The 20,631-nt window shown below is 39.7% G+C and overlaps 2 long non-coding RNA genes across 2 annotated transcripts; both read left to right on the top strand.

Moving 5' to 3' along the window:
- The first annotated feature begins 6,389 nt into the window (after nt 1–6,389).
- Nucleotides 6,390–8,400, top strand: LOC143712764 (uncharacterized). Its single transcript, XR_013195075.1, has 3 exons — nt 6,390–6,484; nt 6,647–6,691; nt 8,078–8,400. It is a non-coding gene; the product is annotated as an uncharacterized LOC143712764 (long non-coding RNA).
- Nucleotides 8,401–8,490: 90 nt separating this feature from the next.
- LOC143712763 (uncharacterized) lies at nt 8,491–10,876 on the top strand. The gene is made up of 3 exons (XR_013195074.1): nt 8,491–8,574; nt 8,862–8,964; nt 10,846–10,876. It is a non-coding gene; the product is annotated as an uncharacterized LOC143712763 (long non-coding RNA).
- The last annotated feature ends 9,755 nt before the right edge of the window (nt 10,877–20,631 follow it).

The raw sequence follows: 20,631 nt of genomic DNA, 5'->3' as shown, positions 1-20,631 counted from the left end.
TTATTTAAACGGTTAGCATAAATGTACAATGTGAAACCTAGAAACCGGTTTGATTTTGTAGAGGCAAACATTTTTAAATCACTGAATAAGAGACAGACATGTGCCAGTTGTCTTTAAAGATTATTTACTCCTTCGCAAGGAAAGGTCAGGGGTCATCCAGTCACACAGAGAAGGAGGGCATCCTTTCTTCTTTATAGTGGACTCCCTCTATGCCATCATGAACAACATGTCCCATAACTAACACATTGTTGATCTACTAGCCTTGAGTAAAGGCCCTTTGTCTCAGTCATACATTAGTCACACATTTCTTATTGTCCAGTCACGATTTCTAAGATTCTATAAATATAAGAAAAAGCAAACTTTTTCTTGACACTTTATACACATTTTATACTTCTAAAATATTATTACTGACATTATAACAAAATAAATGAGTATGAGAACATGTATAAAACTAAATTAAACATCAATCTCTTAAATATTTTCTAATTTCATGAACATTTTTATTAAACATGGACCTTTGTGTTCATGAAATGTCATTATCTGTTGGAACCGGAGTCGGGCAATAATGCGTACAGAGCCAGAGAATAAACGATGCATGGAGACAGAACAGGTTTAGTTTAGTTTAATTACGGTTACAGCTTATTGTAACCTAGCCCACTTAAAGAGCTCACAGGTACATCATGTATTGATGTATAACATGAACCACCGCGTGTGGTTGCGCGTGTCGATGCGCCTCGTGATTTAACAAATATAGGCTGTGTTTTTTTAACCATGCAGCAAACAAACCAAAAAGATAAAAAAAAAAATATATATATATATATCGGTAATTTGTTTTTTACTTTCGGTAAAGTATCTGATAGTTTTACAAAACCTTCAAATGTACTGTTATGAGCACTAGTTCCATGCTCACATCTTCCATGTCTTACTATTTGTTGCTCTGTTTTGACTTCTATGTACTCTTATTCATTCAACATAATACCTTATCTCAATTAAATGTAGGAATGAATGTATATGTGACACAAAAAGGTAAAAAATATGCTTGGCTGGTGGATTTTTTCATCTACCAGTCCCAGGTGAGCCAAAACTTTAATTTTGTTAAATATATGTGACACCCTGACACCAAACCACTGCATCCACTAAAGTAAACGGCATACGTGCGCCCACTGCCTCTCGAGTGCAGCTGCTGGGAAAAACCTGAACAGAACACACACAAACATCTCATTCTCACCAACACCATGCTATGGCATTACTTCCCAACCAATGTCTCGTCAAAAAGAGGGACTCTTTCAACATGTGCTGAGCACACTTAAAACACTATTTCCAGCGAGTTCTTGCACCATGCTGTCACTAAACTTGAAAAAAATGATGTTGAGTTAGGCTACCAAATGTTTTGACAATCACAATAGCTTACACTTATAGTTTGTGAGTCTCTAGTTATTACCACTCTGATTCATGTCCGTTTCAGCCTGATGTTTCTGATGCTAGTTTGAACTTTTCCTTAGGCAACATGCAGAAAGTAAACATCATGCATGCAACGTTACCCGAGGGAATGGATATCAGCAGCAGCGACGTGTTCGTGGACGTATACGAGTATTTACCCGAGGAAATGGATATCAGCAACAGTGATGTGTTCGTGGACGTATACGAGTATTTACCTGAGGGAATGGATATCAGCAACAGTGACGTGTTCGTGGACGCATACGAGTATTTGCCTGAGGGAATGGATAGCAGCAACAGTGACGTGTTCGTGGACGCATACGAGTATTTGCCTGAGGAAATGAATAGCAGCAACAGTGACGTGTTCATGGACGCATACGAGTATTTGCCTGAGGGAATGGATAGCAGCAACAGTGACGTGTTCGTGGACGCATACGAGTATTTGCCTGAGGGAATGGATAGCAGCAGCAGCGACGTGTTCGTGGACGCATACGAGTATTTACCTGAGGAAATGAATAGCAGCAACAGTGACGTGTTCATGGACGCATACGAGTATTTACCTGAGGAAATGAATAGCAGCAACAGTGACGTGTTCGTGGACGCATACGAGTATTTGCCTGAGGGAATGGATATCAGCAGTGCTCCTCAACCATCGACCAGCGCTGCTGTGTTATATCAGGAGCGTCCTCAAACTCCCGGACAGGAGCCGACTCCAACCACAGATGCGCTCAAGACCGAGCCAATGGTGGACTACGCTCAACCATCGACCAGCGCTGCTGTGTTATATCAGGAGCGTCCTCAAACTCCCGGACAGGAGCCGACTCCAGCCACAGATGCGCTCGAGACCGAGCCAATGGTGGACTACGCTCAACCATCGACCAGCGCTGCTGTGTTATCTGAGAGAAACCCCAGCAGAAGCCCAACAGATAGACCTGTGAAGATTAACCCAACAGGTAACTGTCTTGAGGACATTAATACAAATCAAAACTCACATGTAGTGGTCGACCGATATATATATCGCCAACGCCGATATTTGGCATTTTTAAAACATCGGCCGTTTTGTTTTTCTGATTGGCCGATGATTTAGAAATGGGACTTTTATTTTGACGGGCGGCGCTGAGAACACAAGCGCGTGAGAAGAAAACGGCAGCGCCTGATCACACACTCACATTCTCCGTCTTCATTAGTTAACGATCTCTGTCAGTCATATCTTATACTTTTAGACAGAACTGGTAAACAAAGAAAGTAAATGGTGTGCGAAAAAGTAAAGAGTTTGCTTTCGTATTATTTGTAACAGAAAAGGCAAACAATCAGGCTAAAATACTTTCTCAACTGCCGTCAACATTCAGCAAATCCACATCTACATCATTTAAACAAATCTCTGAATATCAAATAAACATTTAATTTCACAAGTCAGTGATATATGCAATTTGGAATCCAGCTGTGATATCTTGTGAAGTGTGCATTTGTAGCCGATATAAACGTGTTCCTGCGAGTGACGGTCGGGCCGTGTGAAGCGAGTGAGTGCGAACTGAAGATCAGCTTCACGGGAGACATGATCGAAAAACTTGAAATCCTTCATTGTAAAATATGCTGTGCTATATCCAGTTGCCCACTGTGTCATATTCATATAGTTTTCACTGTGTGCTGTATGTAAAATTAGCATTACCTTTATTTGAAGAAATATGATTATCAGTGCGCACGAAATTACCAGATTACTGAGTGTCCTGTTACAGTGTTTACTTCCTTTTTATTCACATATTCACATATTTTTAAACAATTACTTTATTTGAGAAAAATACTGTAATAGGCTTGCAGATTCAAGAAGTTGCCATCTCGAGTATAAGGAACATGAACTTAAATGCAAAACCTTAATGCTAATTATTCACATGTGTCAATTTCATCCTGTTTACTGATTTTATTAGTGATCTTCACACCGGTTGGTTCCTCGCCTGTTCTGCACAGGTGTGTTTAGTCACATGCAGTTCAGTCTCATGCTGTTGTGTGTTTTTCAGGATCCTTTGACTCTTTTTATGACCTGGGAAAGAAACTGGCATCAAGATCTCATGGCATCGTCCATGAAGGAATTCGCAAATCAGATGACAAACAAGTATGTTGCTCTTTCTCGATACACCAAACTTTCTGCCTCTTGTTTCCTTCTGTCTTTTGAGTCCTGACATAAACATCAGTGTTTACAGTTTTGATCAAAACATGTTTTAAAAAAGATTGTAGATTGTCATCTAAACAACTAAAATGTATCAGTTCACTTACGCTTGCAAATATTTTCTTTATTTCTTAGGTGATCATCAAATTTGTTAAGAAGCGCCGGTTTGATTTCCACGTAAGTTGACACGATTTTATTCTTCATGAAAATTACTATTAAGAATTATTTATTAAATTATTATTCGGTAATTGATAATTCTGCATGTAGACAGCATAAGATAAAACTGAAATAGACAATCAAAGCCTTGAAGCATCAGTTGTATTGTACATGTACAGTTGGTTGTTTTCTTCCTGAATGTCCCTCACTCTTTAGTGAGGAGGTTTGAGGTTAGAAGTCAACGAACCTTTCGTCAATCTCTTCTTTTAGATTGGCCATTCCGAACCTTTGTGTCGAGAGGCAGCTATAATGCGGATAATGAGACACAGCAACCATGTCGTGAAGTTATACGACTGGTTTGACATGGAAGATCACAACATCTTAGTTATGGAGCATCCAGGTACCAGCATGACCTTGTGTGATTTCATCAAAGAAAACGAAGGTCGTCTGACTGAAGCGGTAGCGAAAGACATCATGCAGAAACTCATCGCTGCGTTTCGGCTCTGCAGTGAACGGGGTGTTTATTATAAAGACATGAGCCTGAGTAAAGTACTCATCGACCCTGTCACCATGCAGATCAAGTTAACCGGCTTTTACAGAGCACTGACCATCTTCGAAACACGTGAGTTTGCTTTTCCAGCACAAATCACTGATTTATTATGCACAGGATATGGAAATAAGGGCGTTTTAAAGTTTTTTTTTAACACTGAAAACGTATTGCTTACAGAAACAGCCAAATCGAAATCAGCATTAGTGAGGAGATTTCACGCTTTATTTGCAACCAATGAAGGCTTATACAGAGTGCTGAAGGGGATGGTCGAAGCAAACTCTTTGAAACTCTGGTTTGGTTGGAAAAATACACGCTTGTCCAAAGGTGAGACCAAAAACAAGAACGAAATGGAAATAGCATTGCTTGAAGACATGTCAAGCTCTTACACAAGTGACAGTAAAGTTACCTTGATGACAATTAAGCAAAGTGTAAAACACAGCGGACTGACAGTGAAGTTTAGCAATGAATAAATGTTCATGGGCATCCAGAGAATGCCATAGTAACAGCAACAAATGCAGTGTATTTGATATTAACATTACCGTACTTACACAAACGACATATCTCAAAATCAAAGAGGACTAATCAGCTCTCTACTGAAAACGTTTACAGAATGCCAGGATCTACTTCGGAAACTTCGTGACAGAGAGTCAGAGATCACCTTACAGAACATTTTAGATCATGACTGGTTTAAAAAAACACCAGGCACTGATGCACTCGAGTCAGACGGTGAGTCTCGAGTTATTACCACTCTGATTCAGCAGAACAAAGATTCCTTTCAGATAAATCTCTCGATGTGTCCAAATAGGTTTTTGATTGAAAAAAATGGAAGGGTTCAATCCAGTTGTTTCAACTGGTTTTGTAGGGTTTTAGAGTGTATGTCAGTTATTAAATCTACTAACAAATTAAAATAACACGAAGTAAAAGACAAGTAGGCTATTATAGTATACTCAAGTGTTTAACTTGAATTTATCTGCGTCCTCAGCCCTCAATGAGCCGCGGCAGATTACGCCATAGAGAGAATAAACTTACACTTTTCAAAGTCTGTGATTACAGCGCCAATTAGCGGTAAAGGGCAGCAAATACACATGCCAATTTGCCACCGCGGGGAAACGGCGGCGGCAAAACTATTTTCTGGTTGAGTACCAACTGTATGCAGAAATAACAGCGGGACACATGGGGGTGTGCGATATCACAGTATTTGATCGTGGGCGAGTCTCCACGATCTGCTTCTGAAGAAATGTCGTAGTATCGCGTTACTGCGCTCATTCTATCAGTGGCAGTTCTGTTACATTCACGTCACATGTTAAGGCAGAGGTAGAGTTACACTCACGGGACACTGCCATTCACTAAAGTTCATTATTTGCATGTGATTGAAAGCCTTGCCGGCTAAACATCTCATTCACATACACCCGACGCTCACAGGCACTCAAAGCCTGTCAAACAGCGCCTGGATACTGGACTAAGTTATCTATCTAACATGACCCTCAGTGCTAAACCTGCTAATTATTCACATGAACATCTGGACAGTTTTACATTAATCATTCAGCTGTAATCTGTGCTAATAAATGTTTCTAATCAATATTCTTTGCTTTCCGAAAAACACACTGAAGGGAGGGAAGGCCGTCCTCGTTTGGCTGCTGTAAAGCGCGGCTTCCAGTCCTTTATAGGGAAAGTGTGTCCTTGTGTGCCTGAGCCTTCGCAGGAGCGTCCGCAAACTCCCGGACAGGAGCCGAGGCCAGCCGAGCCCACAGACCGTGAGTCTCCAGTCATCATGCAGTGCTGTAGTCTAGAGTAAACTGAGATTCCTGCACACCTAGTTCTAGAGACAATCCAATATAGCAACAAGCCGCTGCTGCTACGGTCACATTCATGAGAACATATATGCTACTTTTACTTACAGTAGAGGTATCACGTACCACTGGATTCATGTCCATTTCAATCTGTTGTTCTGGTTTTGTTTGTAATCTCCACTCATACTGGCTCCTGATCTGCACTGGTGTGTTCAGTCTCATGCTGTATGTTAACACGTTGTTGCTGTGTGTTTTTCAGTGACCTTAAGATTTCCTCGTCAACCGATACTGCAACATAAATACTTTCGGTGTCTTTATAAAGTGGGAAAGAAAGTGGGATATGATGATCGTGTCCATGAAGGAATTAGAAGATCGGACGGCCAGAAAGTATGTTGCTCTTTCTCCAAAAACAAATGTTTTGTCTCTTGTTTCCTTCTGTGAACTTTGAGTCTTGCCATAAACATCAGTGTTGACAGTTTTGTTCAAATAGTGTTTAAAAAAATGTAGACTGTAGATGATCATGTGCAAAAAATTGTCTTTATTTTTTAGGTTGCCATCAAATTTGTTGAGAGGTGCAGACTTTGGGAAACATCGGTAAGTTGACAAGACTTTATTCTTCATGAAATTCTCCAGTAAGAATTGGTTTGTTAAATTCGATAAGATAGATAGTATGATATATAACCAGTGTTGGGCAAGTTACTTTTAAAAAGTAATTAGTTACAGTTACTAGTTACTTCTTCCAAAAAGTAACTAAATTAGTTACTCAGTTACACATTATAAAAGTAACTAGTTACTTCAGAAAGTGACTATTGCGTTTCTTTCAAGTCAATTTTTAAATGCTCAAATGTGACCCCACCTCCACCCCTCTTTAACAGAACTTAAAATACATGTGCATGTTCAATTATTTATGATAAATCTGAATATTATAATGAAACGGACACTTGATACAATACATTATTAACAGAGACAGTTTAGAAAAATCTAAGACTAATTCTAAGACTTTATTCTTCATGAAATTCTCTAGTAAGAATTGGTTTGTTAAATTCGGTAATATAGATAGTATGATCTATAACTGAATTACACAACCAAAGCCTAGAAGCATCGGTTTTAGAGTTTTTTTTCATTAGCTGGGTTTCCATCCAAACGTGAAGCAAATCTTTTTCGAATGAGCATCATTATGTGAGCAAATGTTTGACTATTCCTTTTAACTCTAATGAAAATAGTGTCAAAGTCAGTTAGAATAATCAAATGTAACAATTTATTATGTCAGGTAAATGTATCATGCCAATTACATAATCAATCCAAAGATAATCGATACCAAACATCAAATGCTCTGGAATAAAGAGAAGAGATGCAAACCCAACATTTAAAAAAATACATGAGTCTGAGAGTCTCGGACACTCTCAGCCTCACGGCCTGATCTGAAGTACAGAAAGGCCCAGAATCCCTCGCTGCGGCCCATTAAATAGCCAGAACCTCTTTCACATGGAAACAATGGTAATTTGCATTCAGAGTTGACACCTTTTGGGGGTTGGATCATCTTTCTTTGTGTGCCAGTTATCTCTAAACTCTTAAAAACCATATTACCTTTTGTTTTACTTATTTGGAAATGAGACATTTGTACCAGTCACACTGAGACATTGATTCGAATGATACTGTGATGTGCTTACAATGGTTTTATTTTGAATAGTTCAATATAAATCAAATTAATTTGGCAAATGCGTTTCCATCTCCCAATATTCGCATTAATGCTTTTTCGCACAAGTCAAAAACCACCTCAAGTGAGTGTGTGAACTTTTTAGCGACTTAAGGGATTTTTTTCTCATTTGCCGTTTCCATCACGTTTCTGATGCAAGACTTTAAAATGTGCGTAAAAACAGGGTGATGGAAACATGGCTAATGCTTTCATCTTTCATTTCCCTCACTCTTTAATTAGGAGATTTGAATTTAGCCAATGTTTTATCAATCTCTTTTCTTTAGCCTAAGTTTGTCGAAGAGGGCACTTCATTGCTGAAAATGCAAAAGCGTCCAACTTGCGACCATTCCGTACGTCTCTATGAGCGTTTCATCTTGGAAGACCAAACCGTCCTGGTAATGGAACATCTTCCTGCCTATGTGACCTTGAGGGAGTTCATCAGAGGAAACGGAGGGAGCCTGACTGACGAGACAGCGAACCGCATCATGAGCCAAATCCATGTTGCAATCCGTCACTGGACGGATAATGATCTTTCTTACCCATTACTCAAGAGATTGATACTGATCAACCCAAAAACCCTGCATATAAAATATGCACACCTTGCCGAAAAAGAATTCAGTAGTGAGTTGGCTTTTTGAACACAGATCACTGATGACTGGTGATGTTTTACTAAACACTGGAAATCTATTGCTTGCAGGAATTGAAGAAACGGATGAGGATTTGCGCTGTGAATACATCGCTCTATTCTTCATGGAAAAACACAACAAAGACCCATTATTAGGTAAGATCGATAACAAGAACAAAGTGGAACTAACATTGCTTGGAAAACATATAAAGTTCTGAAACATAAAGTGACAGTAAAATGATAAGTGTCAAACCTTGATGACAAATGAGCAAAGTGTAAAACACAGGGGACTGATAATGATTGTTAGCAGTGATTAAATGTTCATGTCATAGTTACAGCAAAACATGCTTTGAATGTCATGGTAACATTCACCTTACGTGTGCACGCCTACTACAGAAAGGCCAAATGTGATTAATCCGCCCTCTTCACTGACTCTTCCACAGAACATGTGCCTGATGCAAAATACTACTTGACTGCAGAGAACTTGGTAGATCATCCCTTGTTTGCAGATTTGGACATAGAATGAAGAAGAGAGAAGCCAAATAAGTAAGAAAAAGATTATTTTTTGTTTGTTTAATCAATTCTGGCCTTTAAATCAAAAAGATATTATTTGAGACAGACTCAGACCTGCCAACCTGTTCGCATTTTGACCTCAAAGTACGCTGGTACGATTTGTCACTCTAAACTACGCAAAAGCCTGTTGCACGCGCTGTCCTCAAATCAAGCAACAGCAGAAGAAGAAGAAGAGTTTGGCCGATCACAGCGCTGGCTCATTCCCCAAATAGCAAGCCAGGATGATTGACAAATGCGTAAGGCTTATGATAGAAAAGAGACAGCGACAGAGAATCCCGCTCGATCCCCCTTTCACTCCCGGCGTGTGACGGGTTTCTTCAGCGAGGACTGTACAGTCGTCTCGGTGCGTCCGGCTCCTCACACTAAACAGGCTGCGGGAGATGTGTTGAAATATTGAGTTGAGTTAACTTAATCCTCTGCGTGATCACATGTATTGACTCTGAAAATACGCTTTGTCATTCATAGTCACTCGGAACAATATAATCTAAATAAACTTGAAATCGCTATGGCTTTATGAAAGTGCTCTGACTTGTGGATGACTGACAACTGCGAGTCTGGAGAAACAAGCATTTATTTATTCATTCTCAGTGTTGAGAAATGTAGCATGAAGAATGTGTAATGTTCTTGTGTTAAAAATATCTAAAGTACCAAATTATGTTAAATATTCTTTCAGTATGAAAACTAGCGTGTTAATTACTTATGGATTTAAAAGTACCGTTGTCTCAGTGCTGCGCAAGCTCTCTCACTTTTGGTAACAGTATGAATGAGGACGTAAGAATGCAGATTTGTCATTTTAACTGAAATTAGGACTGGTGTTGCTTAAGACATTGTCGGTCAGTGTTTCTGTAAAAATAAAACGAACAATAACACTGATAAGATAATTATACTACTACGAATTCTGCTACTAATAAGAATATAAACCGCACTAAGTATTGATGAACTGCCGGGTTCGTGAATATTAATCACTGCATTTGCTCAAACTAATTTGCTGAAATCAAAACGATGAGATTGCCATTTGCGCATTAGTTTCTTGCTCATAAAGGCTGAATAATTGAAATGAACTACATTATTTTTACAGGACAGTACAAATAATATCGTTCACATGTAGCACGTCAATGGACTACTTGCACAACTTCTTCCGCGTTCTAGTTAGTGCATATCGGGAGTTTCCGGTTACAGCTTTCAGCACACCTCCACACATTCAGATTATTATCACTGTTTAATGGCTGCCAATTGATTAAAACAGTGAATACTCTGTGTTCTCTGTGAATACTCTGATCTCTGTGTTAATTATCTTGAGCCTGCTGTGCATCCTGAATAATAAATAGCTAAAATATATTTATCCACTAAGCTGTGGCAGTCCTATATGTTCGTCTTCTCATTAAGTTTTTTTCTCTTTCTGACATGTCATACCTGTTGGGTTTACATTTTTAAATGAAATTGAGTATTAAAAGAATTGCTTGTGTGCGCTGGTGTTTAATCCAGTCTTTTAAAATGGGCAGACCGAGGTGCCTGTAACCATGTTAAATAGGCTAGGCTATTTAATCAATAACACACACAGCGTAGAGGAGAATGACAGTCAACTACTTGGAATGTTATAGCATTTTGGGCATAAACATGTAAATAGTGAAAAGATTGATATTGAAAAATGACACAGAATGGTTAAAATATTTAATCCCAATAAGCAAATGTTGGTGATTCGCACTAATGTTATTCCTCTGTTCTCACACACTTCAGCGTCGCGGTCGCTAGTTTAGACGACCACAGTACATTGAAAGTAAACATAACCAGAAATGAGTGAGGCGTACTATATCATTCAAATATTATAAAGTTATTGTTGTAATTCGTGTCCAGGTGCAGGTCCAGCATCTGATCTGAATAAGGCCGGGATCAGAACATTATATTATGCAGTGCATCTGGTTGGAAGTCGGAGTCATCACGCCGGTATGTAGACGAGATTGTTGAGGATCAGTGCCGATGACTGTCGTGTCGATGAGGCCTTCACAGGGCTGATGAAGGATGCGTCATGGATGGGTCCAGGTGCAGGTCCACCATCTGATCTGGATACGGCCGGGATCCGGCTGACTTCAGTAACAGGGAAGGAACTGGTTGACACTTCAGGACTGCGTTGTCGTAGTGTCCAGGCGAAGGTCCTTCATCAGATCTGGATCCGGCAGACTGCGGCAAACCTCGGATAAACAGAGAGACTAGTATTAGTGTAGACGCCATCCTTATGATGTAACGAGTAGATCAGGATTTATGGGGAGTGTCCCCGGTTCCGGCTGATCTAAACTATGCAGCCTAACATTGAATTATAGACACACACACACTCACTCAATCTCACACACACACACACACACTCAATCACACACACACACACACACACACACACTCACTCAATCTCACACACACACACACACACACACACACACACACACACACACACACACACACTCACTCAATCTCACACACACACACACACACACACTCAATCACACACACACACACACACACACACACACACACACTCAATCACACACACACTCAATCACACACACACTAAATCACACACACTCACACACACACTCAATCACACACACACTCTCTCACACACACACACTCACTCAATCACACACACACACACACACACACACTCAATCACACACACACTCAATCACAAACACTCACTCACTCAATCTCACACACACACTCACTCAATATCTCTCTCTCACACACACACACACACACACACACACTCCCTCACTCTCTCTGACACTCGCTACCTCGCTGCTATGCTGAGTTGGTTGGCGTCTGTAGCTTCGTATATCTTCCCGTTTTGAATCATTATTTACTACCATTCCCTTTTGTTTATACTGCTAAAATATCTTACTCAACATCACATATTAACTTGACATCGCTAGCTTCAATCTAAATCGTTACTAGTACAACACGCTAGTAATTCGCTAGCCTGTTGGCGTGCCATCCGTGCGCTCTTTATTTGTTTATTTATTTATTTATTTAGCTTGCGCCTTTCACAAATCCATCAAAGCTGTGGTAAGTAGTGATCAGTCAACAAACACGGTAAGTCATGTCTTCTTCTCCTCTTATTGTGACTTGCACTTTATGTAACATGTATAGCATGGCCTTCTCTGTCAGCACAGGGTTTACATGTGATAAATGCAGGGAGATAGTCTGGCCGACGGAGGAGATTTCAGAACTAGAGACACGCATCCAAACTTTAATTGAGGTTAATTGTAAGAGTGCAAGGGCTTTAGATACTGCTTTGGATGTGACTAGCTTATAGAACACTGTACATTGTTCGGTTCTGGCGGAAGTAGAGCCCGTGCAGCAGGGCAATTGGGTGACTGTGAGGCGCTGTAGTCGCGGGACAAAACACCGCTCTTCGTTCCGGTTACAACATCAAACAGGTTCTCCCCACTCAGTGAAACACCCACTGAGAATCCTGTTGAATGTGCCTTAGTTATTGGAGATTCTATCACACGGAACGTGAAAATAGAGACACCAGCCACCATAGTCACATGTTTGCCGGGAGCCAGAGCGCCTGACATCAAAGCAAATTTAAAAGTGCTGGCTAATGCTAAATGTAAATTCTCTAAGATTATTATTCACGTCGGCACTAATGATGTTCGACTTTGCCAGTCGGAGATCACCAAAATTAATGTTAAAGAGGTGTGTGAACTCGCAAGTACGGTGTCAGGCACTGTAATTTGCTCTGGCCCCCTTCCTGTTCGCCGGAGTGATGAGATAGTTAGTAGACTGTCATCACTCAATGGCTGGCTGTCTAAGTGGTGTCCACAAAATAATATAGAATTCATAGACAATTGGAAAAGTTTTTGGGGCAGACCTGACCTGTTGAAAAGAGATGGTATTCATCCCTCCTGGGATGGTGCTGCTCTTCTGTCTAGTAATATGGCACATACTCTTAGAGCTCAAACTTGACAATCTGGGGCTCAGGTCAGGAAGCAGACAAACTGGCTAAACCGACCGCCTGCCAGCTGTCTCACGTCACCAAGGTCAGATAAACCCCATCACATAGAGCTTCTGTCACCTAGATATCATCACATAGAGACTGTGTCTGTTCCCCGAATTAGGAAATACAAAAAACTTCCAAACCCATCTAAGGGTATTTAATTGATGTTCAACAAATAAAAAACAGATATAATACAAATGAAAAAATGATAAAGCTCAGGTTGCTGAATATTCGATCTCTCACATCAAAAGCACTCATAGTTAATGATATGATCACAGACTATAACCTAGATGTGCTGTGTTTGACAGAAACCTGTTCTAAAACCAAACAATTACATTACTTTAAATGAGTGCACTCCCCAAGATTACTGTTAAACATGAGCCTCGTCTAATAGGCAAAGGGGGAGTTGTTGTTGTAATTTATAGTAATACTTTCAAAATTAGTCTAGTTTCAAATAGAATTCTATTGAAGTGTTGGTGCTTAATGTAACAATATCTAGTGTAAATGATGAATCCCGTTTGAGATTTGAGATTTCAGGCAGTGCAGTGTATTCTCCATGAAGAAAAATGATTCATTGCTATAGGAGAGGAAGAATTTTCTAAACTCGTTAAATCATCTAAATCGACTAAATGAATGTTAGACCCTATACCGACTAAGCTACTGAAAGAGATGCTTCTAGAGGTCATAGATCCTCTTCATTAATCATTAATTCTTCTTTGGCATTAGGATACGTACCGGAAACTTTTAAGCTGGCTATGATTAAACCACTTGTTAAAAATAGTCAATTACAGGCCGATCTCGAATCTACTTTTTCTGTCAAAGATACAAGAAAAGGCATTTTTTTCAAATAAACTGTTCCATTTTAGTGCTTAGTGCTGCATTTGACACTATCGACCACAACATTCTTTTAAATAGACTCAAACATTATGTTGGAATTAATGGAATTGCACTAGCATGGTTTAAATCATACTTATCTGACCGTTATCAGTTTGTAGCAGTAAATGAAGAGATATCTTATCGATCAAAAGTTCAGTATGGGGTACCACAAGGCTCAGTACTAGGACCGTTGCTGTTCACTCTGTACATGCTAACCTTAGGAGATATTATTCGTCAGCATGGCATTAGTTTTCAGTGTTATGCTGATGATACTATATATATATATATATATATATATATATATATATATATATATATATATATATATATATATATATATATATATATATCATATATATGATATATTCTGAAAAAACAGATTCTAATTATTGGACAAAAAACTTCCTCATGTAATAACCTAGAATACTGTCTAACAGTTGATGGCTGCTCTGTCAAGTCTTCGTTGTCGGTTAGGAACCTGGGTGTGCTCTTTGATACCAATCTTTCATTTGAAAGTCACGTGTCTAGTTTCTATAAAACCGCATTTTTTCATCTTAAAAATATATCTAATTTGCGTCATATGCTCTCAATGAAAAATGCAGAACAATTAGTTCATGCGTTCATGACCTCAAGGCTAGATTATTGTAATGCCCTACTGGGTGGTTGCCCTGCATACTTAATAAACAAACTACAGCTGGTCCAAAACGCAGCCGCTAGAGTTCTTACCAGAACCAGGAAGTATGACCATATTAGCCCGGTTCTGTCAACACTGCATTGGCTCCCTATTAAACATCGTATAAATTAAAAAAAAATGCTGATTACTTACAAAGCACTAAATGGTTTAGCTCTGGAGTACTTGAGGGAGCTCTTAACGCATTATAGTCCATCACGTCTATTGCGATCTAAAAATTCCGGCCAGTTGATAATACCTAGAATATCTAAATCGACTGCTGGCGGTAGATCCTTTTCCTATTTAGCACCAAAACTTTGGAACAATCTTCCTAACATCGTCCGGGAAGCAGACACAGTCTGTCAGTTCAAATCTAGACTAGAAACACATCTCTTTGGCTTACCATACACATACTACATTATAGACTTCTATAATTCAATGTTAGGCTGCATAGTTTAGATCAGCCGGAACCGGGGACACTCCCCATAAATCCTGATCTACTCGTTACATCATAAGGATGGCATCTACGCTAATACTAGTCTCTCTGTTTATCCGAGGTTTGCCGCAGTCTGCCGGATCCAGATCTGATGAAGGACCTTCGCCTGGACACGACAACAACGCAGTCCTGAAGTGTCAACCAGTTCCTTCCCTGTTACTGATGTCAGCCGGATCCCGGCCGTATCCAGATCAGATGGTGGACCAGCACCTGGACCCATCCATGACGCATCCTTCATCAGCCCTGTGAAGGCCTCATCGACACGACAGCCATCGGCACTGATCCTCAACAATCTCGTCTCCATACCGGCGTGATGACTCCGACTTCCAACCAGATGCACTGCATAATATAATGTTCTGATCCAATTTGACTTCTGACCTGTAATGCTGTCTGGATCATAAACAGACACTGTTTGCTCGTTGGCCAGAGGAGGACTGGTCCCCCGACTGAGTCTGGGTTCTCCCAAGGTTTTTTTCTCCATTCTGTCACTGATGGAGTATTGGTTCCTTGCCACTGTTGCCTTGGCTTTTGGCTTGCTTAGTTGGGGACATTTAATATTCAACAATATTATTGATCTGTCTCGCTTAAGGTGGACGACGATGCAATTTTCTTCTAGAAACAAACTTTGTTGTATTTTTTCAAGTTATCACTGTGTAAATAAAGGTGACTTGACTTGACACAATCAAAATCTTGGATATTATTAATAAATTAATTCATAGATAGATAGATTAGAAATATTAGATAGATAGATAAAAATAGTTAGATGATAGATAGATAAGTTAGAAAGAAAGAGAGAGAGAGAGAGAGAGAGAGAGAGAGAGAGAGAGAGAGAGAGAGAGAGAGAAAAAGAAAGATAGAAAGATAGTTTGTTAGTATCAAAGTTTTAAGAAGTTTTAAAAGCTTGAAGTTTGAAGGATTTCAGTTTGGTTGCAGTTGCAATTGTGTTGTTCATTTTTTGTTTGATTTTTATTTCTCTCCAGTATTTTGCAGACGAGGAGGAGGAGGAGGATAACAAAGTAAAAATAATAAATAAAAAATTGTAATTATAGACCGATTTCTAAATGACAATTTTAGCTAAAGTTTTAGAAACTCTGGTTGGTGATCAGTTGAAGGACTATTTGGTTTCCAACAATATTTAGTCTGACTTAAAGTCTGGGTTTCAAAGGCAGCACAGCACTACTACTGCAACAATGAGGGTAATTTAGGACTTTATTGAAGCAATGGACTGTAAGAACACTTGTGTAGCTCTTTTTATAGATTTATCTAAAGCATTTGATACAGTGGATCATTGCATTTTACTGGAAAAGCTACATAATATTGTTTTTTCTGACCAGACTGTAGATTGGTAGACTAATTATTTGGCAGACAGAACTCAGTGTGTTTATTCTGACAACCTCACATCAGCAACATTGACTGTATCTAGTGGTACCGCAAGGATCAGTCTTGGGTCAAATTTTATATTATTAACTCCAAATTTATATTAATAACTTGGGTGAAGACATCCCACAAGCTCATTTTCATTTTTATGCAGATGACACCGTTATTTATTGTAAGGCTGAAACTTTACACCAAGCTTTTTCTAATTTACAATCTGCTTTCAACCTTGTTCAGGTGCAACTGTATCAGCTTAAACTAGTTTTTAATGTTGAGAAAACTAAGATTATGCTTTTTTTCCAAAATCTAAGAAGTCTCTTGACAGTCTTCCAAGTATTTCTACTATACATGGCGAACTGATTGAACAAGTCAAATTGTATAAATATTTGGGTATATTAATTGATGATCAGCTCTCTTTTTAAGTTGCACATTGATAAATTGGTACATAAGCTCAAATTAAAAATAGGATTTAATTTTAGAAACAAAGCCTGTTTTTCTTGGAAAACCAGGAGGTGATTGGTTGCTGCAACCTTTCTTACTGCACTCGATTATGGTGACCTGCTCTATAGAAATGCGCCTGATAAATGTTTATCTTTGTTGGATACTGTTTTCCACAGTGCACTAAGATTTGTGTCTGGATATAAAGCATCAACACATCATTGTACTTTGTACAAAATGACAAATTGGCCTTCATTATCAGTGAGGAGGCACTTTCACTGGCTTAAGTTTATTTACAAGTCTATGCTGGATATGCTTCCCTCTTACCTTTGCACTTCTATGTCTCGCAACAGCTGTTCCTACAATTTGCGCTCTGGTAATCTGTGTTTGTTATCTGTACCTACGGTCCGTACAGAGCTCGGTAAGAAGGCCTTTAGTTATGCAGCCCCTTCCACATGGAACACATCGCAGACTGATTTGCAGTTGCGAAATCTGATTTCTTTTGGTCAATTTAAACACTACATGACATTTTTGGAAATAGATGCTATAAATTGCTGTCACTGCTTTTAATATATAACTATTAGTAACTACATCTTTTAAATCTACAGAATGTATAAATTGTACTTTTAAGTAGTCTAATGTTGATTGTTTATTATCAGAACGGTTTTGTTAAATATTCTTCTTGTTGTACGTGTGTTTGTTGTTCATATTTGTTACTGTGCACTGTTAAAGCTGCATTAGGGAGTTTTGAGAAAACGTTGACTGAGCCTGAACATTTGAACAAGGATGCATATTTTCATATTCAGGATTCCGATTCGAGCGGCTGGTATCAAATTATCAGATAAATGAATAGAAAACGCTTTGCTGATATGTCTAGTGCAGAAATCTGAGTTTGGCCCACAAGTGATGGAGAAAAAGACAAAAGGCTTAGTTAAATATATGCGCTGTTTTTTTTTCCCCCACAGAAAAGCACAAACCTTTAATTAATTACATGCGTGCAGATTGTGTTAAAAGTACCTTTCACAGTAAAACCTCTATCACACTACGTTAACTGACTAGAGGCCCACAGAGAAGGAAATGAATAGTTGAAATAAAGTCGTTATTTTTGTTTGTTTTTGCGCACAAAAAGTATTCTCCCCAACAGGAGACATGTCACCTTTTTCACCACTGTTAAGTTTGCAGGTCTGCATTTGTAAATCTAGGATTTGATCATGCCTTAGTGTAACCAAGCCGTTGGTGCTCTCTGCGGACATTTGTTTTTAAAATAATTTTAAATAATTATAACTTGTTATTATATATTTAGGTAACACTTTACATAAGTTTCATTAGTTAAGGTGCTGTACAGTTTCTTCCAAAATTTTGCCATCAATTTCTTCGAAATCAGACATAGTAACTACTTTCTCGTGCTGTTGTCTGATCTGCCTGACCCCAGCGCAACTCAAGGATGATCTGATCACCTTTCTGATATTATTGATTTTCTCAGAGAAGAAAGAAGCAAACTCACTGCACTTTCTCACTGAGAGCATTTCACTGGGAATCTGGCTTGGGGGGTTTGTCAGTCTCTCTACAGTAGCAAAAAGTGTGTGTGTGTTGTTTATATTGCTGTTTATAATATTCCAGAAGAAAGTCTGTCTAGCTTTGCCTAGTTTCTTATTGAAAGCATGGATACTGTCTTTGTAGATGTTATAATGGACTACAAGTTTTGTCTTTTCTGCATTGTCTTTTCATATTTTGCACTGCTGTTGAGTTTCTCCAAGGTGCGTTTTCACTAAAAGAAAGAGAAATAAGAACACAAACTACAACTTTCTTCAGCCACAGCCTTAGATGAAATAATCGGAAGATTAAATTTTTTTTTTTAAATCTCTGAAGATCTCAGCAGAGAAGGATTAAACAACTCCACAGACATCATTTCCAGCTTCATTTATTACTAACCAGATTTACTTTCTGTCAGATGTCTACAGCAGTTCTTATTGAGAATTAACAAGAGGTTTAGATGTTGATATTTGGTTGAAAATATTTAGTTTGCTTTAGTTGCGCAGTGTTTGCTTTAGTTGGGCTCTTGACTTTTGTTAAGTAGTTTCTTTTTCAGCTATTGCAGGTGTTTTCAGAAAACATTTCTGCATAAAGCAGATTAACATGTCTGTTTTAATGGTCAAATGACTACATTAAGTTCTGCATGACTCCAAGTTGTAAAATCTGGCGAAGTTGGACGGCAAAGACCAACCGCCCACTGCACAGATGCCACCAATAGACACGCCACTGGACCACACCTCACAAAGCTTATTTCAGACACACTTCTGGCAGTGTAAAGATGTAATGATCGATAACAAAACAGAGAGAGCTTTGCTGACAAAACAAATGTAATATTTAATTACTACAATACTAACTTCTCGGTAGAAATGTCATCAAGAGTGGGAAAAGTTGTTAAAAATGTACACTTTACACACAAACCCTACCACCAACTTCAAATTTCAGACGCCATTTTTATTTCTTAGCTCAACAGTCAGGAAATGGAACACACAGGATTGTGGGATATCAAAGGCAGCGAAGGATCCATCTATGCTGCCTTCAAAAATCGCTCAGATGAAGGTATATCAGTAGATGGGATGTGGCATGATCATTGGATTGGGACGTGCCTTGTTACCTTCCTACCTCCATCTCCTGCCTGCAGAGGTAGCCTTTTTCAGTTTTCGGACGCAGCCGCCTGGCAAAACAGTGTGATGCCGGAGGGAAGGAGGAGCCTGGTGGAGCAGAAGGGGTGGAGTGTTGAGGTGCAGTCCACAGTGAAAGACCATGGTGGAGCCTGAGGGATGGCAGACCACGGTGGAGCAGAGGAAGCGCAGAGCCAAAGGATTGACAGGCCGAGGTGGAGACATGGGCCTGGGGGCCAAGGTGAAGCAAGGGGATCTGCTTCACAGAGCTATGCGAAGGCCGAGCCGGAGCTGCGAGACACCAGAGGAGCAGGCGAATCCAGGGCCGTGGACTGACCTGACGGTGCTGACTCTGTGATGGACCTGGCGATCAGATCCAGCTTCGGTTCAGATGCCGTGGCTCAGGCTCTGATTCCGGGATGAACTCTATGGCTGGCTCTGGCTCTGTGGAGGGTTTTTTGCTCGTGATACGAGTCAGGTGCTGGCTCGGGATTTTGGTCAGTGGAGGATCTCTGTCGAGGTGAATGATGGAGCTGGAGGATCTCTCTAGCTGTCCGGGACACTCCGGGCAGGGGCGATGTGTCCTATCTGGATCTGGCAGAGAGATGGCTGCTGGAGGTGTTAAAAGACCCGGGGACTTGGAGTTGATGGTGGCGTTGTCCTCGACGACTCCCACGGTGAGGGAAGATCCGCAAACCCACAAGGTAGTGATGTGACGTTCGGCACCGAGGCTTCGAAGCTTGTATCAAAAAAACGAAACATCTCACATGAACCACTGTACCGGAGCTTAATTCGTTTTGACATAACCATGTGACCAGTGACGTCCGAAGCTTCGTTTTGACAAACAGCCACGTGACTGCTTCATATTCTGATTCATAAATAGCGCGAACCTTGCGCAGGTTTCGTGTCATGCGCTTCGGTAGTGAACTGAGACCGACTGAGACTGAACCACAGAGTGAGCTCTTTTGAATTTTCAGCATGGAACCAGCCAAGCGTTTTCAGGTCGTATCCACAAATACAGTGAGCTAATTATTATTATTATTATTTTGTCATAGCAGACGTTTTGACAGCCGTTCTGAATCTTCGAAGAAGGAAACGCAATGCATTGGAGGACACTCTTTTTTCTGCGCCAATACGATTCATT

The sequence above is a fragment of the Siphateles boraxobius genome, unplaced genomic scaffold (genome assembly GCF_051911475.1).
Source record: "Siphateles boraxobius isolate OS27281-9 unplaced genomic scaffold, OSU_SipBor_1 51, whole genome shotgun sequence".
Classification (NCBI taxonomy): domain Eukaryota; kingdom Metazoa; phylum Chordata; class Actinopteri; order Cypriniformes; family Leuciscidae; genus Siphateles; species Siphateles boraxobius.
Note: the sequence above shows the minus strand (reverse complement) of the source record. Positions and strands in the feature narration are given on the sequence as shown.